At 44.1% G+C, this 23,099-nt stretch overlaps 1 protein-coding gene across 3 annotated transcripts in view; it reads right to left on the bottom strand.

Annotated features, from left to right (window-relative positions):
• The window catches only part of PPM1B (protein phosphatase, Mg2+/Mn2+ dependent 1B), a 64,663-nt gene extending 43,847 nt beyond the window's left edge, over positions 1–20,816 (bottom strand). Inside the window, exon 1 of one of the 3 annotated variants that reach the window (XM_073564185.1) lies at positions 20,625–20,816. The gene's annotated coding sequence lies outside the window, so the exon portion shown is untranslated. Of the gene's footprint in view, positions 1–19,989; positions 20,491–20,624 lie in introns of those variants that run through there. The other 2 variants (XM_073564183.1, XM_073564186.1) reach the window with 2 other exon arrangements.
• Between the last annotated feature and the right edge of the window lie 2,283 nt (positions 20,817–23,099).

The raw sequence follows: 23,099 nt of genomic DNA, 5'->3' as shown, positions 1-23,099 counted from the left end.
CGTTGGGTTTCTAAGTGTCGCGAGGTGCTTAGAAACCCGATGTGTACCTTAGTTACCAGCGCGGTGATGCAGGGAGCTGGTAACTAGCGTACACAGCGACGTGCCCGCTCGGCGTCATTGATCGCTGGTGAAGCTGCCTGTTTGACAGCTCACCAGCATCATGTAGCGACACAAGCGATCCTGACAAGTTCATATCGTTGTCGGGATCGCTGGTGAGTCGCTATGTGACGGGGCCCTTAAGCTAGGTTCACATTGCGTTAGGGCATCCGTTTAACGGATCCATTAAACGGATGCGCTAACGCTGATGTAATTTTTGAGATCTTTAGTGACCTAGCGCTAACGGTATGCGTTAACGCATGGTAGCGCTAAGGTACCATGCGCTACCATGCAGTTCTATGCACAGCGATCGGGTCCGCTCGCTGTGCGTTACTGCCAACGCACCCAAAAACGCTGCAATCAGCGTTCGAGGGTGAGTCATGAATTAATGCATACTTCCTAAAGCATGCCAAAATCGGCATGCACTACATTCATTGTGGGCAATGGCGGCGTTAACGGATCCGTTACATAGCATTAGTGCCGCTATGTAACGGATCGGTCAGCGCATTGCCCCCAACGCAATGTGAACCCAGCCTTAGATGGCGCAACAATTTTCCTCCTTTAGGACTACTCAACCATTGGTTAGAGAAAAAAAAAAAAAAAAAAAAAAAAGTACGGTAATTTTCAAGTGACTCTGCTCAAAGTTATGAAATTTTGTTAAACGTTTGAGGGTTAAAAATGCTTACTACACCCATAGATGGATTCCTCAAAAAGTGCAGTTTCCAAAATGAGGTCACTTGTGAGGATTTCTGCTGTTTTGGCACATCAGGGGCCCTTGCAAACGTAACATTGTGTCTGCTATCTGTTCCACCGAATTTTGAACTCTGAAAGTCAAACTGTGCTCCTTTCCTTCAGAGCCCTGCAGTACGCTTTAAACAGTAGTTTTCAACTACATATGGGGTATATTTTTACAAGTTGTACTGTCCATTTTCTCCTGTTACCCTTGTGAAAAAAGAAAAATTTAGGGCTAAAAATGTTTTGTTGGAAAAACTAACATTTTCATTTATTCCTTCCACATTGCTTTAAATACTGCGAAGAACCTAAAGGATTAATACATTTCTTGAATATGGTTTTGAGCACTCTGAGGGGGTGAAGTTTTTAAAGTCACGTCAAATGTGATGCGTTACCTAAAATAAGTTTCAAAAACCTTGTTGAAAAAATGAAAAATTACAGCCCTTGTAACAAAAAAAAAAGTGTTTTAAAAAGATGCTCATGTTAAGTAGACATGTGGTGTTATTATTTATTAACAATTTGTGGTATAACCATTTCATTTAAGGGCAAAAGAATAAAAGTTTTAAAATTGTAAAGTTTTCACATTGTCATATTTTTTAGATATTTTCCTAATTAAATTCAAGTCATATCAATCAAAGCTTACCACTAACATGAAGTACAACATGTCATGAAAAAAATAATCAGAGTCACTGGGATATCTTGAAGCGTTCCATAGTCATTGCCTTAATGTAAAACTAGTCAGAACTGTAAAATCCGGCCGGGTAAGGAATGTGAGAACAGGATCAGGGCTGAAGAGGTTAAAGAGATTTTTAGCAATTTTGAAAAAGTCTCTGCTTGAAAAAAAATCCTACAGGGTACCAACTTTGTGTGTTGGATAGCTTTGTTGAGTGGGAATAGGTGTGGTGACATCCCAACCCTCAGGCTCAGGTGACTGGGACATCGGATCAGTGGGGTATTCTATCACTTACAACCTTTAGAAGAATATCTATGGTCTTCACTTTTAAAAAAAAAAAAAATGATTACTTTCTTCCATTTAATGAGCATGTCATGGATATAAATGCCGCAGAAGCTCTTTACAGTCAAAATTGGCATGTAACATGGGAAACAATGGATACTGTTGTGAATTTGCAGCAATATTTGTGGCAGAAAAATTCCATGTATGAACCTGGCATAGGCTCGTTGGTGCATCTTAGAATAATGAAAGGCTGTTAATATTTCTTATTAGTAAGTTGAGGTCAGTAATTTTAGAGGAGAATGGTAAATCAAACCTACACCACACTGGAATATATATGTGATTACTTTACACAATGGTACATAACCGGCAGCAAAGTAACAAACGGGGCTATTTGTAGTATAGACAACATTCCTTTCCAAATGAAGCAGCGCTGTCACCACATGATATTAACAAGTCTCTGTTTGTACAATACTATGGTCCTCGAATAAGGAATGTATACTGCTCAGCTGAAGCCTGGCGTGTTACTAGAGAAGAACCACGCTGTAGTTTGGCCAAAAACTTGCTGCGCTCCACAGTGCACTGTGATCAGGGCGTAAACATTGTGTCTTTTTTATGTAGAAAATCGGCTGCATTTAACCCCTTAGTGACAGAGCCATTTTGCAGCTTAAAGGGAATCTGTCATCAATTTTTTTTTGCCTATCAACTGCGGCCACTGGCATCAAGGGATTATCTACAGCATTCTGTAATGCTGTAGATAAGCCCCCAATTTTACCTGAAAGAGAAGAAAAATGAGTTAGATCATACTCACCCAAGGGCGTTCCGGGTGCAGTTCGGATCCAGAGGGAGTCGCGGTCCGGCGCCTCCCATCTTGCAGTGATGACGTACTCTTCATTCCTGGCCGTCGCGGCGCAGGCAAACTGCTCTGCCCTGTTGAGGGCAGAGCAGAGTCCTGCAGTGCGCAGGACCTCTTCCGGCGCCTGTGCACTGCAGTAATCTGCTCTGCCCTCAACAGGGCAGAGCAGTGCGCCTGCGCTGCGACGACCAGGAATGAAGAGGACGTCATCGCTGTAAGGGTATGTGCACACTTTGCGGTTTCTGCTGCGTTTCCGCAGCGGTTTTGGCTCTGCAGAAACGCAGCAGATTCTGCTGCGTTGTACAGTACCTTTATTTCCTATGGAAATAAAAAAAAAAGCTGTGCACATGCTGCGTTTTTTTCCGCACGGTTTTCAAAACGCAGCATGTCAATTGTTTGGTGCAGAAACGCTGCAGTTTTACACCTCATCCATTATGAGGTGTAAAACCGCAGGGCAAAACCGCAGATAAACCGCAGGACTTTGTCCTGAGGATTTACCTGCGGTTTTCTATACAAAATCCGCAGAGCCAAAAAACTACGTGTGCACATACCCTAAGATGGGAGGTGCCGGACTGCGACTCCCTCCGGACCCTGAACTCCCCTGGGTGAGTATGATCCAACTCATTTTTCTTATTTCCGGTAACATCGGGGGCTTATCTACAGCATTACAGAATGCTGTAGATAAGCCCCTGATGCCAGTGGCCGCAGCTGATAGTCAAAAAAATTGATGACAGATTCCCTTTAATGACCAGGCCAGTTTTTACAATTCTGACCACTGTCACTTTATGAGGTTATAACACGAACGCTTTAACGGATCCCGCTGATTCTGAGATAGTTTTTTCGTGACATATTGCACTTCATGTTAGTGGTAAAATTTCTTCTACACGACTTGTGTTTCGTTATGAAAAAAAACAGAAATATGGTGAAAATTTTGCAATTTTCAAACTTTAATTTTTATGCCCTTAAATCAGAGACATAAGTCACACAAATTTCTTAATAAGTAACATTTCCCACATGTTTACTTTACGTCAAAAAAAAATTTGGGTTCCAAAATCATGCTGTTAGGAAGTTATAAGGGTTAAAAGTTGACCAGTGATTTCTCATTTTTACAACACCATTTTATTTTTTACGGACCACATCACATTTGAAGCCACTTTGAGGGGTCTATATGATACAAAATACCCAAAAGTGACACCATTCTAAAAACTGCACCCCTCAAGGTGCTCAAAACACATTCAAGAAGTTTATTAACCCTTCAGGTGCTTCACAGGAATTTTTTGAATATTTAAAAAAAAAACAAAAAAAAAAACATTTAACTTTTTTTCACAAAAAAAATAATTCAGGTTCAATTTTTTTTATTTTACCAAGGGTAAAAGGTGAAATTGGACTGGAAAAGATATTGTGCAATTTGTCCTGAGTACGCTGATACCTAATATGTGGGAGGAACCACTGTTTCGGCACATGGCAGATCTCAGAAGGGAAGGAGCGCCGTTTGACTTTTTCAATGCAAAAGTGGCTGGAATTCTGATCGGACGCCATGTCACGTTTGGAGAGCCCCTGATATACCTAAACAGTGGAAACCCCCCACAAGCGACCCCATTTTGGAAACTAGACCCCCCAAGGAACTTATCTAGATATGTGGTGAGAACTTTGAACCCACAAGGGCTTCACAGAAGTTTATAACGTACAGCGGTACAATTAAAAAATCTTTTTTTCCACAAAAATGATCTTGTCACCCCCAATTTTTATTTTCCCAAGACAGGACCCTAAGAGTTATTGTGCAATTTGTCCTGAGTACGCTGATACCCCACATGTGGGGGTAAACCACTATTTGGGCGCATGGCAGAACTCGGAAGGGAAACAGCGCAATTTGACTTTTTTGGCTGGAACTGAGATCGGACACCAAGTCGCGTTTGGAAAGCCCCTGATGTACCTAAACAGTGGAATCCCCCCACAAGTGACCCCATTTTGGAAACTAGACCCCCTAAGGAACTTATCTAGATGTGTGGTGAGCACTTTGAACCCCCAAGGGCTTCACAGAAGTTTATAACGCCAGGGCGTGAAAAAAAAAAAAAAAAAAAAAAAAAAAAAATCGTATTTTTTCCACAAACATGATCATTTAGTCCCCAATTTTTTTATTTTCCCCAAGGGTAACAGGAGAAAATAGACCCCAAAAGTTGTTGTCCAGTTTGTCCTGAGTACCTTGATACCCCATATGTGGGAGAAAACTACTGTATGGGCCCACGTCGGGGCTCGGAAGGGAAGTAGTGACGTTTTGGAATGCAGACTTTGATGGAATGCTCTGCGGGTGTCATGTTGCCTTTGGAGAGCCCCTAATGTACCTAAACAGTGGAAACTCCCCACAAGTGACCCCATTTTGGAAACTAGACCCCCCACGGAACTTATCTAGATGTGTGGTGAGCACTTTGAACCCCCAAGGGCTTCACAGAAGTTTATAACGCCCGGGTGTGAAAATAAAAAAATCATTTTTTTCCCACAAAAATATTTTTGCCCCGAATTTTTTATTTTCCTAAGGGCAACAGGAAAAATAGGACCCCAAAAGTTGTTTTGCAATTTGTCCTGAGTAGGCTGATACCCCATATGTGGGGGTAAAACACTGTTCGGGCGCATGGCAGAGCTTGGAAGGGAAGGAGCACCATTTGACTTTTTCAATGCAGAATTGGCTGGAATTGAGATCAGACGCCATGTTGCGTTTGGAGAGCACCTGATGTGCCCAAACAGTGGAAACCCCCCAATTCTAACTCCAACCCTAACACACCCCTAACCCTAATCTCAGCCCTAACCCTAGCCCTAATGGGAAAATGGAAATAAATACATTTAATTTTATTAATTTTTTCCTAACTAAGAGGGTGATAACGGGGGGGGGGGGGGTTTGATTTACTATTTATGGTGGTTTATTTTTGGCAGCTGTCACACGCTAAAAGACGCTTTTTATTGTAAAAATAGTTTTTGCATCACCACATATTGAGAGCTATAGTTTTTCCGTATTTTGACCCACTGAGTCATGTGAGGTCTTATTTTTTGCGGGACGAGTTGACGTTTTTATTGGTATCATGTTCGGGCAGGTGACATTTTTTTATCGCTTTTTATTCCGATTTTTGGGACGTAGAATGAACAAAAACCAACGTTTCATGAATTTCTTTAGGAGGGGTGCGTTTACACCGTTCCGCGTGCGGCAAAACTGATAAAGCAGTTTCATTCTTCGGGTCAGTATGGTTACAGCGATACCTCATTTATGTCTTTATGTTTTGGCGCTTTTATGCAATAAAAACAATTTTATATAAAACATTATTATTTTTGCATCGCTTTATTCTTCGAGCTATAACTTTTTTATTTTTTCTCTGGATGACGCTGTGTGGCAGCTCGTTTTTTGCAGGACAAGATGACGTTTTCAGCGGTACCATGGATATTTATATGCGTCTTTTTGATCGCGCGTTATTGCACTTTTTGTTCGGCAGTATGATAAATCATTTTTTGCTTCATTTTTTATTTTTATTTTTTAAGGGGTTCGCTAAAGGTCTTAACTAATGAGACAGATTTATAGGGCAGGTCGTTACGGACGCGGCGATACCAAATATGTGTACAATCTCACAGATCACTGTGACAGATCAGCAATCTGTCACAGGCAGTGCAGAAGGCTTCCTCATGTCTGCACTTTGCAAGCACTGAGGAAGCCAGCTCCCTGCAGGCCCCCCGAAGGTCCCCGTCGCCATCTTGGATCCGGGGACCTGCAGGGAAAGAGCCCCCACTGCAGCAGCGCTGCACATTGCGCTGCTGTGGGGGGGCTCAGGGAAGCACGGAGGGAGCCCCCTACCTGCTGATGCTTCCCTTTAACCCCCAATACACCGCGATCGTTTTTGATCGCGGCGTGCAAGGGGTTAACGTGTCGGGGGCGGTCCGTGACCGCCCCTGACACATAGTGCCGGGTGTCAGCTGTGATAATCAGCTCACACCCGGCCGCGATCAGCGGCGCTCACCACGTGGGCGCCGCTGATCGCGCTAGACGTACTATACCGTCCATGGGCATAGGGGCCCGGGTCCCATGGACGGGATAGTACGTCTGATGTCAGAAAGGGGTTAAAGAGGACCTTTCATCAAATCTTTCACACTGAACTGGACACAATGTAATAGTAGATGCAGAGATAAATAAACCATTTTGTATTATTTTGCCTCTCTGAAGGAGATATTAGCAAAGTATTTGGTACCTAATGAGGTAACATGTTAAATACAACTGGGTGTTACCAGACAGTAATGTGATAATGTGTGCAAAACGAAAGCGCTGCGGAATGTTAGGAATAAAATTAATATTCCTATTATTACGCCAACAGGGAGAAGTGCAGCCACCTCAGTGATCAGTTTACTTAACTAAACTGTAGTTAAAAAAAAACAAAAAAAAAAAAAGAACAAACAACAACACAAAAGCTTTATTCTGCTCTGCAGCCAATTTTACACGATTAGTCCAGATCAAAATGAAATATTTGGCAAAAGGTCCTGGACTCGTGCTATGTAAATCAGTAAGAAACCATTTCAGGGTAGGGCGTTGATTTCCTGACTACTCCTCCCTCTCATTGTGCACGTACTTCCTTGACGATGTAAGTGAAATGATCTGCAAGAGCGGCATCACCACCGAATTGCTGCAGATGTTGCATATGTATACAAACTCTCTGCCTTCGTGGGAATGTGCAATGGCATGGGTTGTCCTCTCCCCAGCTTCGTAGGTTCACTGTGCATGCCCAGGGGACACAGAGCTGGCAGTGCTTGCAATAAGGCAGCTGCCAGATTCCCTTTCAACAGAAGGACCATGGGCTGAAAAACTGATCGTTCTAATGCATAAACTAAGAAGTATTTAGCCTCAAAAACATCACTGTAGTCTGCAGTCAGCTCACTGAATAGCCACAGTTTTAGGTTTCAAGGATAATTTTCATTGTTCATCCAACAGGATCACAAGTTTTCCAGCATAAGCAGAAAATTATCTATCTGATGTAACTAAAGTAAAGTATGTGAGTCTCCAAATAATGTGCCGCTTCCTAGCATGGAATCCATGTAGCTGCCCCGCAGCATGTAAGCCAGTGCAGACATGTCCATGTAGCAAACAAATGCCACGGTCAACAGTTTGTACAAGGAGGCCGACATTCTGCAAGCCAACGTATGCTTTCCAAACAATCTCACCTGCACAGTGGAATCATCCCCAGCTAGAGCCTAAATAAATTTTGAAGTACTAAGACCACATTATTTAGGAAAAGAAATCATGCAAAAATTATACATCCAAAAACGGGCACTTTTTTTTTTTTTTTTTATAGACACTTATCACTCTGGAGAAGCGTCTTGTGAGTGAAATGTATCTGATAATTTATTGAATTACGCCAAAACTATGTCTTTTGAGCTACATAATAAAGCAGTGAAGTAAACCCAGACGTGCTCCAGTAGTTGGGTGTCACAATCACGGTCTTATTTCTACTGTCACCTGCAGAGCTGACATTAGTAACAGGAAGTCGCTATTTGTCAAAAGCACAAAAACATTGAAAATTCCTCAGCACAATAATAATCTCCATTTACAGTAATCGGCATTACTGTATTGGTTATGCCATTACTATAGACACTGGCTGGCTGTGGTCTGATCTGTGTTACACGAGAGCTCTACAGGCCTCCTGCAGCACTTCAATAGTAATTGTGATGCAACGTTATCAAGCCATGTCTGATATATTTTTAGTGCAATCTAATAAAAACTTCACGTCCTAGGGCAGCTGTCGAGCTACAAAAAGTCTATGTACAGACTCATTTACCCTTTGGCACCGCAGCCAGCTTCTATCCTTGCTTATCAAGAACCTTGTTGGACAAGACTTATTTTTATTTTTTAAAGCCACCATTTGAGGCTATGTGCCCACGTTGCGTTTTAATCCGGACACTCAAAACCGGACTCATTCCCAGAAGTCAAACTTTTTTTCCGCGATTATGTCGCGATTTTCACATGCGATATTCAAGCACTTTCCAAGCGATTTGAAGCATCGCTTGGAAAGTGATTGACAGGTTGGTCACACACGTCAAACATAGTGTTTGACAAGTGTGACCAGCTTTTTACTATTGAGGCCGCCTATGCGGCCTCAATAGTAAAAGATAGAATGTTAAAAATGATAAAAATCGGGGTATATTTACCTTCCGACGTCCCACGCAGTCTAAGCGACACTCCCGTTGCCAGCGATGCTCTGCGAGACCTGTGATGACATTGGTCTCGCGTTGCTATAGCGATCTCACGAGACCGCTAGAGTAACGCGAGACTACGTCATCACAGGACCTTGCCGCAAGGCATTACTGGGAACGCTGAGGCCCAGGAAGGCTGCGCGTGACACCGGGAGGTAAATATACCCCGATTTTTTTTTTTTTTTTACAGGGGTATGGTACCCAGGGCCTGGAGGACAGTCTCCTCTCCTCCACACCGTGGGTACCAACCGCACGAGACGCTTAACTTCGCGCATGGTGGGCATAGCCACATGCGGGAAGTAAGCGGTTCTCATGCATTCCTATGGGTGCAGAATCGCTGCAATTCTTTGCGATTCCGCACAAAAGAATGAGCATGCTGCGTTTTTTCCGCGATGCGATTCCGCCGCGGAAAAAAGCGCAGCATTAGCACAGCATGTGCGGAATGCATGAGGTGCGTTCTGTACAAGTTTTTAAAACGTTTTCGCGCCGAAAACAGCAGCAAAAACGCAAAAAAAATAAATAAAAAAAAAAAAAAAAAAAAAAAAAAAAAAATCGCATCAAGGGCACACAGCCTTATTCATCAGAGCACCATTAACCCCGTTACGACATGCGCCGCACATATATGGCGCATGTCGTGTCTCTCTGATGTGACCTCCGGCGCTGAGCCCACATCTTTCCTGACATGTCTGCTGTTTTGAACAGCTGACATGTGCCCTTAACAGTAAAAGGTGGAACCGCGATCCATCCGCGGCTGTTAACCCGTTAAATGCCGCTGTTAATCTTCGACAGCAGCACTTAATGTAATCGTGCCGAAAGTGCATCATTAATCCAGCCCAGTGGTCGGCGCTCATAGCAAGTGAGCATTTCTGCTACACACAGGCGATGATTAGATCGCCTATGTGTAGTAGAGGTGATCAGACAACTGCAGCTTCTTGTCTCCCAAAGAGACTATTGAAGCATGCAAAAGGAAAAAAAAAAAAATTTATGTTTTTAAAAATAAAAGAGTTCAAAGCACCCCCATTCAAAATAAAATTAAAAAAATACACATTTGGTATCGCTGCATTCAGAATCGCCCAATCAAGCTGTAAAAAAAAAAGTTAATTCGAACGGTAAACAGCGTAACGAAAAAAAAAAAAAAGTCAAAAAGCCACAATTATGGCTTACTGGTCGCCGCAACATTGCATTAACCCCTTAAGCCCCAAGGGTGGTTTGCACGTTCATGACTGGGCCAATTTTTACAATTCTGACCACTGTCCCTTTATGAGGTAATAACTCTGAAACGCTTCCATGGATTCCGGTGATTCTGACATTGTTTTCTCGTGACATATTGTACTTCGTGTTAGTGGTAAAATTTCATTCAAACAACTTGCGTTTTGTGAAAAAAACTGAAATTTGGCGAAAATTTTGCAATTTTCCAACTTTGAATTTTTATGCCCTTAAATCACAGAGATATGGCACACAAAAAACTTGATAAGTAACATTTCCCACATGTTTACTTTACATCAGCACAATTTTGGAACCAAAGTTTTTTTTGTTAGGAAGTTATAAGGGTTAAAAGTTGACCAGCGATTTCTCATTTTTGCAACACCATTTTATTTTTACGGACCACATCACAATTTGAAGCCACTTTGAGGGGTCTATATGATAGAAAATACCCAAAAGTGACACCATTCTAAAAACTGCACCCCTTAAGGTGCTCAAAACCACATTCAAGAAGTTTATTAACCCTTTAGGTGCATCACAGGAATTTTTTGAATATTTAAAAAAAAAAAAAAAATGAACATTTAACTTTTTTTTTCACAAAAAAAAATACTGCAGGTTCAATTTTTTTATTTTACCAAGGGTAACATGAGAAATTGGACTGCAAAATTTATTGTGCAATTTGTCCTAAGTACGCTGATACCTGACACGTGGGGGGGAACCACTGTTTCGGCGCATGGCTGAGCTCAGAAGGGAAGGAGCGCTGTTTGACTTTTTCAATGCAAAATTGACTGGAATTCAGATCGGACGACATGTCACATTTGGAGAGCCCCTGATGTACCTAAACAGTGGAAACCCCCCATAAGTGACCCCATTTTGGAAACTATACCCCCCAAGGAACTTATCTAGTTGTGTGGTGAGCACTTTGAACCCCCCAGTGCTTCACAGAATTTTATAACGACCGGGCGTGAAAATAAAAAAATCTTATTTTTTCCACAAACATTATATTTTAGTCCCCTTTTTTTATTTTCCGAAGGGTAACAGGAGAAATTGGACCCCAAAATTTGTTGTCCAATTTGTCCTGAGTGCGCCGACACCCCACATGTGGGAGAAAACTACTGTATGGGCACACGTCGGGTCTCGGAAGGGAAGTAGTGACGTTTTGGAATGCAGACTTTGATGGAATGGTCTGCGGGTGTCATGTTGCCTTTGGAGAGCCCCTAATGTACCTAAACAGTGGAAACTCCCCACAAGTGACCCCATTTTGGAAACTAGACCCCCCACGGAACTTATCTAGATGTGTGGTGAGCACTTTGAACCCCCAAGTGTTTCACAGAAGTTTATAACACCCGGGCGTGAAAATAAAAAAACTCATTTTTTTCCAACAAAAAAGATATTTTTGCCCCCAAATTTTTATTTTTCTAAGGGTAACAGGAGAAATTGGACCCCAAAAGTTGTTTTGCAATTTATCCTGAGTAGACTAAGCTTTGAAGGGAAGGACCACCATTTGACTTTTTCAACTCAGAATTGGCTGGAATTGAGATCAGACGCCATGTTGTATTTGGAGAGCACCTGATGTGCCCAAACAGTGGAAACCCCCCAATTCTAACTCCAACCCTAACCCCAACACACCCCTAACCCGAGCCCTAATGGGAAAATGGAAATAAAAGACATTTTCTTTTAATTTTATTATTTTTCCCTAACTAAGGGGGTGATAACGGGGGGGGGGGGGTTTGATTTACTATTTATGGCGGGTTTTTATGTTTGGCAGCTGTCGCATGCTAAAAGACGCTTTTTATTGTAAAAATAGTTTTTGCATCACCACATATTGAGAGCTATAATTTTTCCGTATTTTGACCCACCGAGTCATGTGAGGGGAATTCTCAACGCTGCAAAGCCTGCCCCCATCGTGACATTACCGCTCTCGCGATGCGATAGCATCGGGCCTCCACTAGTTTTACAATAAGTGGGAATCCAACCTCTGGGATTCCCCCACTAACCAAGAGAACTAACCCTATGACCCATTTACAAATTGTCCCTGAACAAATTGGAGTCGGCCCTACTTCATTTGACTGGAATGCATGAGCAGATGCCAAGACTATCCCAATTCTGGAAGTTGGCGTTCTAGAGGTCAGACAGATACCAAAGTAATGGCATATCCAAAAGGAACAGAGCCTTAAAGGGGCTGTTCCATTTTCGCCAAGTGGACCTCAAATTAATTCCCCCATCTGCTGCTCAGATGTCTGTTTTGACTGCAGCAGTGATTTCTAGTGTGAATCACTGCTGCAGGCAATCGCTGATCACAATGGCTTTGCCAATATTGATACAATGCGCTCAGCAATTAGTTGCAGCGGTAATGTGTACTGTCAGGGTGTGTGCACACACTGCGGATTCTGCTGCGGTTGCGCAGCGGATTTGGCCGCTGCAGGTCCGCAGCAGTTTTTGCTGCGGTGTACAGTACCATTATTCCCTACGGGAATACAAAACCGCAGTGCAGACGGTGCGGATTTTTCCGCGCGGTTTTTCTGCAGTTTTGAAACTGCAGAAAGAATTGACATGTCACTTCTTTCTGCAGATTCCGCTGCGGTTTGCCATCTCCTCCATTGAGGAAATGAAAAACCGCAGGGCAAAACCACAGCGTGTGCACGTACCCTCAATATTACATCACAGCTGCAGTCAAAACAAAAACTGGAGTAGACTAATTCGGTTATGTTACATGCCTCAAAGGGTTTGGGGTCAGTTTACTAAAAGTGGGAAACCCCTCAGAAGGGCAAATTGATTGAAATAATGTAACACTTGCCATTTTTAGCCAACCATCTAATATGTATTCTTGTTCCAGACTTTAGTTTTCGGGAGGAAATAAGATTTTCAACATGAGCGGCAGGCATTAGTGCAGTGTTTGCAGTCACTCATAAGGGAAGATTATTAGTCGTGAAACATTTGAGGGGCCTTGATGCTGATTTTGCAGTGGGGCCCAAGACCTTCATGTTACGACATTGGTGAGCGATGATTAAATGTATGACTGTGCGGACTGCATCGGCACTAGATAACCAAATCTAAAGCTCGGTTTACATTTGTATGTCAAAAAGTATACAGTCGTGTCAAACACTTCCAACTACATCTACCTAAATTGAAACAAATACACTGTTATGAGGACATCTATGGTTTAAGATTAAAAAAAAAAAATAATAAAATTTTGTTCCAACTAGTTTACTGGTTTAGACATGCCCTAGACACCCCTTGAACTTCTGCACAGAGTTTGTGGGGATGTGCACGGTTTGTAGCTAAAGTAAATCTTTTTCACCCCACGAAATTCATTTACAGATTAATTTGGGCCAGTTTTTTGCCTAGATTTTGTTCCCATTACTGCTTTTTTTTGTTTTGTCTTAACTTTGCTGTACGGTTCCAGAGATCTGGGCCTTGATATTTAATGTGAAGTTATGGTCTTTACAGGTGGGACTTGCTCACAATGCAGAGCAGTCTTAAAGACCTGCCCCGAGAATCCAGTCAGCCGCACCCCACTGTAAAGACCATAAGGCTATGGGCACACTGAGTATTTGCTTGCAGAAAGTACTCCAAGGTTTCTGCATCTCTTGGCAGCAAAAAACCACGGTATTTTTTTGTGCATTTTTGCATGTGTTTTTTTTCCCCTTGCGCATTCCATGGTCAAAACGCACAAAGAATTGACATGCTGCGGATTTAAATACACAGCAAATCCTGAAAGGAAAAATATTGATTATGTGCACAACACTTCAGGATTCTTATTGACTTTGCTGGCATAGGATTCGTTAGCGTTTTTGGCTTATTTCCATGGGAAAAAAAATGCTGCCCTAAGGCTAAATTTACATGCAGCATTTTTTTTTTTCCCTACAGCCAAAATGTGCTCTCTTGGCAAGAAACAAAGAGCATTTTAGAAGAGTGTTGATTTATGCAGCCCTTTTTTCAGGGTGTGGATTACATGTGCGCTTTTTTCTACAGTACATGTAAAGTTACTTTTAAATTCATTGCAAAATGCTGTTGCATTTGTAGTTGCTTTTCTCACTTTCTCATTGCTTTCTATGGGTAAAAAAAGGAGCAAAAACGCTGAAAAAAAAAACACAACAACTTTTAAATAGCGAAAACCGGAGAAAATAAGAGTAAAAAAAAAACTATATAATGAATATTCTATTAATCCATAGAAGACACATGGGTGAGATACAGGACATGTACTATTAAATAAGGTGGTCAAAGGGTAAATTAGCCTGGAAGGAAGCGGTATTAATACCGCGAAACGCGCGTAGGGGTCTTCTGACCAGCGGCCGGTTCATGATATGATGGGTATGTGCTGACTTATTACACTGTTTTCGAACATGTGCGGGCATTGTGCAATACATTTTTCCATATGACTGCAATACTCGGGTATACAGCATACTGCGGCTCCCTCTTATACTGTATGTTTCTGACTCGTGTGGCGGCATTTTCACAGCCACGGCTGATTTCACCACGGGCAATTTTGACTCATACCTTATTTGTAAGCATTTTATGTCATTAGTGACGATTATATCTGCTGTGGCCAGGGGTGGATTAAGGGTAGCCAGGGCCCGGGGCAGTTCAGACTCTGTGGGCCCCCCTCGTCACGTGACGGGGGTCACGAATCGTAGAGCCACACTCTACATAGAGAATAATGGGGCCTCCAGCACCGACCTCCACCCGCAGAGCCACACTCCACATAGAGAATAATGGAGCCTCCAGCACCGACCTCCACCCGCAGAGCCGCATTCCTCATAGAGAATAATGGGGCCTCCAGCACCGACCTCCACCCGCAGAGCCGCATTCCTCATAGAGAATAATGGGGCCTCCAGCACCGACCTCCACCCGCAGAGCCGCATTCCTCATAGAGAATAATGGGGCCTCCAGCACCGACCTCCACCCGCAGAGCCGCATTCCTCATAGAGAATAATGGGGCCTCCAGCACCGACCTCCACCCGCAGAGCCGCACTCCACATAGAGAATAATGGAGCCTCCAGCACCGACCTCCACCCGCAGAGCCGCACTCCACATAGAGAATAATGGAGCCTCCAGCACCGACCTCCACCCGCAGAGCCGCACTCCACATAGAGAATAATGGAGCCTCCAGCACCGACCTCCACCCGCAGAGCCGCACTCCACATAGAGAATAATGGAACCTCCAGCACCGACCTCCACCCGCAGAGCCACACTCCACATAGAGAATAATGGAGCCTCCAGCACCGACCTCCACCCGCAGAGCCGCACTCCACATAGGGAATAATGGAGCCTCCAGCACCGACCTCCACCCGCACTCCACATAGAGAATAATGGAGCCTCCAGCACTGACCTCCACCCGCAGAGCCACACTCCACATAGAGAATAATGGAGCCTCCGGCACCGACCTCCACCCGCAGAGCCGCACTCCACATAGAGAATAATGGAGCCTCCAGCACCGACCTCCACCCTCAGAGCCGCACTCCACATAGAGAATAATGGAGCCTCCAGCACCGACCTCCACCCGCAGAGCCACACTCCACATAGAGAATAATGGAGCCTCCAGCACCGACCTCCACCCGCAGAGCCACACTCCACATAGAGAATAATGGAGCCTCCAGCACCGACCTCCACATAGAGAATAATGGGGCCTCCAGCACCTACCTCCCCCCGCAGAGCCGCACTCCACATAGAGAATAATGGAGCCTCCAGCACCGACCTCCACCCGCAGAGCCACACTCCACATTGAGAATAATGGAGCCTCCAGCACCGACCTACACCCGCAGAGCCACACTCCACATAGAGAATAATGGAGCCTCCAGCACCGACCTCCACCCGCAGAGCCGCACTCCACAGAGAATAATGGAGCCTTCAGCTCCGACCTCCACCCGCAGAGCCGCACTCCACATAGAGAATAATGGAGCCTCCAGCACCGACCTCCACCCGCAGAGCCACACTCCACATAGAGAATAATGGAGCCTCCGGCACCGACCTCCATCCGCAGAGCCACACTCCACGTAGAGAATAATGGAGCCTCCGGCACCGACCTCCACCCGCAGAGCCGCACTCCACATAGAGAATAATGGAGCCTCCAGCACTGACCTCCACCCGCAGAGCCACACTCCACATAGAGAATAATGGGGCCTCCAGCACCGACCTCCACCCGCAGAGCCACACTCCACATAGAGAATAATGGGGCCTCCAGCACCTACCTCCACCCGCACTCCACATAGAGAATAATGGAGCCTCCAGCACCGACCTCCACCCGCACTCCACATAGAGAATAATGGAGCCTCCAGCACTGACCTCCACCCGCAGAGCCGCACTCCACATAGAGAATAATGGGGCCTCCAGCACCTACCTCCACCCGCAGGGCCGCACTCCACATAGAGAATAATGGGGCCTCCAGCACCGACCTCCACCCGCAGAGCCGCACTCCACATACATGGCTGCTCTCAGTGCTCTGTGCTGTGCGCACAGGACCTGTGATGAGGTCACAGGAGGGGAGGAGACAGTGGTCACATGATCGGGGGCCCTGACACCTTCCCTCCTGTGATCTCATCACAAGCCTTTGCACGCTACCAGCAGCATCAGCGTTCAGGCTACTTGTAGATGCTGCTGGTAGCAGAGCACATAATGCCGCCCCCACGGTCACTCACTTTTAGGTGGGGAGAAGATGGAGTGCCATTGCAGCAGCCAGCAGGAATGTGGTGGGGGCCCCGGGGCTGAAGCCCCGCCTGCCCTGCCTATAATCCGGCCCTGCGCGGTGGCGGATTATAATGGGGCAATTTACTGGCCTGGGCTGTGGGCCCCTTAACCCCACTGGGCCCGGGGCAACTGCCCAAATTGACCTCATTATAATCCGCCACTGGCTGTGGCTGTATGTCTTGCCACCGTGTCAGCAGTTCAATTACACTATTGTGTTTAGAGGATGAGCACGATAGACTATAGCCAGCATCTTGATAATAATTTCTTTATTTTTTTTCATATGATTTTTCAGTAATTTACTGCACATTTGATATATATCTATTTACCCTATCATCATTGCTATACTTGGCCTTTTCTATTGTTCCTGTCGCTGGCCTATTCTTTTGTTCCAGGCTAATTTACCCTTTGACCACCTTATTTAATAATACATGTCCTGTATCTCACCTATATGTCTTCTATGGATTAATAAAATATTCATTATATAGTTTTTTTGACTCTTATTTTCTCCAGTTTTCTCATTTGAGTTAGTCGTTGCTATGGGTACTTCATGAGGCAATAATTTTTGGATATAACTATATGTGTTTGAAATGTATCTTTGGTGTTTTTTTTGTATATTAACTTTTAAATAGTAGCATACAAACCGCAACGTGTGAAAATCGCCTAAAAAGCAGCAGTAAATAAAGTATTATATAAAATAATGAAAAAAAAAATAATGTTAACTGATTGAGGGTAGCAGCAGCAATGACTTGTGAGCAAAAACTGGTCACATTTCAACTGGTAAAAGGCTCTCTTTAAAATCGTATATGTTGTAAACATATTGACATTATTCTGTAAGTACCCCAACATAAAAATATCCAACACGAATTACACCTGTCAAAATAGTCAAACGAAGAGAAAAATAAAAACATTTTTTATTTTATTTTTTACACCAAGGGTCCTGTATTGCATTTGTGCCCATTTTTTGTTAAGTTTAGCGTTTTGCACCTTTTTTTTTTCAAATTCATTTTAAAAAAGGTATACACCTGTGGTTTTTAATTATTATTTTTTTTTTTTTTTTTAGTCTGTCAGGCCTGTTTCACACTTGCTTTTTTTTGCAGCGCGTTTTTCCCGCAAAAAAACGCATTGAAAAACGCATACAAAAGCATACAACTGCTGCGTTTTTTTCAAGCATTTTTATGAGCATGCATGAAAAAAACGCAGCGTTTTTAAGCGTTTGTATGCGTTTTTAGTGCGTTTTTACCGCGTTTGCGTTTTTTCCAACATTAGGTGGCCACTCACACTAACCCAAACCATGACTTTACTAACCCTAACCCTAACCCTTAACCAAACCATACTTAACCCTAACCCTGACCCTAACCCTTAACCAAACCATACTTAACCCTAACCCTGACCCTTAACCAAACCATACTTAACCCTAACCCTTAACCAAACCATACTTAACCCTAACCCTGACCCTAACCCTGACCCTTAACCAAACCATACTTAACCCTGACCCTAACCCTGACCCTAACCCTTAACCAAACCATACTTAACCCTGACCCTAACCCTGACCCTAACCCTTAACCAAATCATACTTAACCCTAACCCTGACCCTAACCCTTAACCAAACCATACTTAACCCTAACCCTGACCCTAACCGTGACCCTTAACCAAACCATACTTAACCCTAACCCTGACCCTAACCCTTAACCAAACCATACTTAACCCTAACCCTGACCCTAACCCTTAACCAAACCATACTTAACCCTAACCCTGACCCTAACCCTTAACCAAACCATACTTAAACCAAACCCTTAACCAAACCCTTAACCAAACCATACTTAACCCTAACCCTGACCCTAACCCTAACTTTACCCAAACCCCTAAATTCCATTGTCTAAACTAATGGTAAAAAAAAAAAAACGCATGTGCAAAAAAACGCATACATAAGCATGCCAATGCGCACATATGCTCACCATAGACTTATAATGGGTGTCTTGCTGTAAAAAAACGCATTGCGCGCGCATGCGTTTTTTTGAGGCAAATCGGACGCACAAAAAATGCAACAAGTTGCATTTTGTGCGCCCGAGCGCATTCCGCAAAAAAACGCATGCGCGGTAAAACGCGTACAAACGCATGTGTATGCGCACATAAGCGCATCCCATGCAAAGTATAGGAAAAAAAAACGCATGCGCTATTTAGCGCTAAATTACCGCGGAAAAAAAAACGCAAATGTGAAACCAGCCTCACACTAGGCAGGATTTAAGGTTTCTGGATAATTTATACCAGATCCATCATTTGTGACTTTTAGGCTGCTTTTACACTTATCGAGTTTTTGCGGGCCAATTTTGCGGCCCCAATATCGGCCCGCAAAAATTAGTAGGAGGGCAATGCGCCGTATGGCCATGAAAAAAATATCTAGCTTTCTCGATATTTTTCACGGCTGCAATACATTTCAATGGTACCGCTAAAACAACGGTAGCTTGTTTTTGCGGTACTCTGTATTTGCGGATCGCCGTATTTTTCCCACCAATTGGTTAAAATAGGGAAAAAATGCGATCCAAGGTGGTTTTTTGCGGCCCGTTTTTGCGGAAGACCGCAAAAATCACGGCAATACGGCCCGCAAAAAACCCAGCAAGTGTGAAACCAGTCTTAAGAAAAGACTCAACATTTATCACAAAAATGTAATCCAGTCCTACAATGTAGTAATTGAGTAAGAATTTCTCTCACCCACTTAAAGTTACAAAAAAAATTATATATTTTTCTTTGCGTTTGTTCGAAGCACATTCTAGGTTGGTGAATTTACTGCAGGAGAAAAAAAAAAAAAAAGTCCAAATATACTTCCAGCAAAAAAAAAAAAAAAAAAAAAGACAAGCAAATGAGGAATGGGGCAGTGTATGTTGGTAATTTTAGCTCCGATCCGGGCACACGTCCTGCAGAGCACATGTGTACATGTGACCCTTCCCCATCCATACATTTTCTCATCCAGATGCATTCAAATACATGGAGGGAAGATAAAAACTTTCTGAAAGGACACCTGTCTAGTTTAGCACCTGGCAACCAATCAGGGAACCAGCTTTCATTTTAAATTCTGCTCTTGAGAAATGAAAGCTGAGCAGTGATTGGTTGCTAGGGGGCAGCTAAGTTTCCCTGCCAGAAGGCGCTCAGTTCGGGCCCGGATATGTCGCACCGTGCCGTGAGCTGCTCCGGAGAGCGGCCATGACAGCAGCCCCGGCCTGAGGAGTGTGTGTGACCTCTCACTTACCGAACAGCCCAAGTTTCAGTGTTTTCCTCCCTACACGGCAAGCGCACGCTGTCTTGTCTCCTGCTCCTGTCACACCAGGACGCCTTTTGAGGCCGCACTGAAGGAGGAAACCGCCGAGAACATCTTGGGCCAAAACGAAGGTTAAAAAAAAAATATATATATATAAAACGAACGCCTCCCTGAGGTAAACCGAGGACCTTGTCGCGATAGGACGTTGAATTCACTGCTTCATCGTGACGGACAAGCACGCAGGCCTCACAACTAACATGACGTTACACGGGCCATTCAACGAGCATGACTCTTCTCCAACGACCGAGCGCAGCGGCGTGAGGGGGGATGGGAGCCGAGATAACGCCGTCCTGCCTCTGATTGGACGAGCGCCGAAATAAACCGACATCCGATTGGTCAGTAAGCACGTCAATCAAAAGCGACGTTCCCTAGTACGGCGCTTGTGATTGGCTGTCGCTTGTAGAAGTTTATATAGTCGAAGCCGTACTGCTATTTCTTTATCATATTAACACGAGCTTCACGCAGATCAGTATTACTCAACACGTCACGTTCGTCGGACTCCCACTAGTTCGGTTTTGAGGCCTAAAGCGCTGAAGCAAGTTCTTGCCGTTCAAGAGTCAACCAACCTTGTATGTCGCCGAGGAAGAGGCGGTCTTTGGGGTTTGAATTCGGATTGGTTTAGACGTTTTGATTGACGGACAAAAAGTTCAATGGCCTTTAGCAGTAGGCTCAAGCTAGAGTGAGAGTCAAGAAACGCAGAGCGAATGTTGTTTTCCTCAATGCGAGTCGAGGAGGGTGGGGGGAAGCGAGGAGCCCGGATGTAACATGAGATCATCACTGGCCAATCAACAGCTGCGGTGACGTCATCGTCTTCGCCAAAACATCTCGCCGGGCCTGTCTGTCAGGGAGGACGAGGGGGCGTGGCCAGGAAGGAAAGTGAAGTTTAGTGGCAGCGCTGCGGGAATGTGCTGTTGTTGTGGCACATGACGGGCTGCTGAGCAGCGGGAGGTGCAGCTGCCATGGGAACACGTGAGAGCGCTAAACAGCAGCAAGGGTGTCAGAAACACGGGGTGTAAGTCACTGTTCACACAGAGGGGTTTTCATGTGGATTTTGAGGCAGATTCTGCGCTGAAATTCACATGAAAACCTGGCTGCTGGTCTCTGGAGTTTTGTAAACCTGAAGCGTCATTATTTTTTTGCGTTATTTGTTTCCTAAATATTTTTGCAGTGTTTTTTTTTTTTTGCCACTGGTGATTTATTTATTTTTTTTTGCCATTTTTGGTGTTTTCTCTTTGTTTCTTGCAGTATGATAAGCCATGAAGAAGATGCAGGGGTTTTTTTTATTTTGCATCTTAAACGTAAAAGAAAAATGCTCAAAAATCGTCTCTGCGGTTTCTTGGCTTTTCCAGTAATTGTTAATTGTATTGAGCGTCTTCTGAGCAGCAAAGGCCAGAAGAGTGGGTGTCACGTCATTTAACCACTTGGCATTCTCAGGCCACGTTCGTGTTTGTATTCTCTCTCTTTCTCTTTCTCTCTTTCTTTCTCTTTCTCTCTTTCTTTCTCTTTCTTTCTCTTTCTCTCTTTCTCTTTCTCTCTCTCTTTCTCTCTCTTTCTCTCTCTCTTTCTCTCTCTCTTTCTCTCTCTCTTTCTCTCTCTCTTTCTCTCTCTCTTTCTCTCTCTCTTTCTCTCTCTCTCTTTCTCTCTCTCTCTTTCTCTCTCTCTCTCTTTCTCTCTTTCTCTCTTTCTCTCTTTCTCTCTTTCTCTCTTTCTCTCTTTCTCTCTTTCTCTCTCTTTCTCTCTCTCTCTTTCTCTCTCTCTCTTTCTCTCTCTCTCTTTCTCTCTCTCTCTTTCTCTCTCTCTTTCTCTCTTTCTCTCTCTCTTTCTCTCTCTCTCTCTTTCTCTCTCTCTCTCTTTCTCTTTCTCTCTCTTTCTCTTTCTCTTTCTCTCTCTCTTTCTCTCTCTCTTTCTCTCTCTCTTTCTCTCTCTCTTTTTCTCTCTCTCTTTTTCTCTCTCTCTTTTTCTCTCTCTCTTTTTCTCTCTCTCTTTTTCTCTCTCTCTTTTTCTCTCTCTCTCTTTCTCTCTCTCTCTTTCTCTCTCTCTTTTTCTCTCTCTCTTTTTCTCTCTCTCTTTTTCTCTCTCTCTTTTTCTCTCTCTCTTTTTCTCTCTCTCTTTTTCTCTCTCTCTTTTTCTCTCTCTCTTTTTCTCTCTCTCTCTCTCTTTTTCTCTCTCTTTTTCTCTTTTTCTCTCTCTTTTTCTCTCTTTCTCTCTTTCTCATGTTATAGCGTTCCCTTTATATTTTTTGAGCAGTATATTATTCGAGCACACCCAAGATGCTCTTAAAGGGAATCTGTCACCACATTTTTGGCCTATGAGCTGCCGCCACAGCCATCAGGGGCTTATCTACAGCATTCTGTGCGGGTCCGGTGTGTGTCGCGGTCCAGCGTCTCCCATCTTCTAGAGATGACGTTCTCTTCCTTACTTCTGCCTCGGCTCCTGCGCAGGCGTACTTTCTTTGCCCTGTTGAGGGCAGAGTAAAGTACTGCAGTGTGCAGGCGCAGGGAAAAGTCAGAGAGGTCCGGCGCCTGCGCACTGCAGTACTTTACTCTGCCCTCAACAGGGCAGATAAAGTACGCCTGCGCAGGAGCTGAGGCAGAAGTAAGGAAGAGAACGTCATCTCTAGAAGATGGGAGACGCTGGACCGAGAAGTAAGAAGTTGGACGTCATCGCTAGAAGATGGGAGGCGCTGGACCGGACCCCCGGGAGAGTATAATATAACTCGTTTTTCTTATCTTTCCGGTTATTGCTGGGGCTTATCTACAGCATTACAGAATGCTGTAGATAAGCCCCTGATGGCTGTAGCTGCAGCTCATAGGCCAAAAATGGGGTGACAGATTCCCTTTAACATCCGTGCATGCTCAGATAACACCTTATGGTGGATCAGTGGCTAGCAATGCAGCCTTGCAGCGCTGGAGTCCTGGGTTCGAATCCCACTTAGGATAACATCTGCAAGGAGTTTGTATGTTCTCCCCGTGTTTGCATGGGTTTCCTCCAGGTACTCTGGGAATTTAGATTGTGAATTTAGATTGTGAGCCCCATCGGGG

The sequence above is a fragment of the Dendrobates tinctorius genome, unplaced genomic scaffold (genome assembly GCF_039654945.1).
Source record: "Dendrobates tinctorius isolate UK_male_01 unplaced genomic scaffold, ASM3965494v1 ptg000434l, whole genome shotgun sequence".
NCBI lineage: Eukaryota > Metazoa > Chordata > Amphibia > Anura > Dendrobatidae > Dendrobates > Dendrobates tinctorius.
This window is presented reverse-complemented; position numbering and strand designations above follow the sequence as displayed.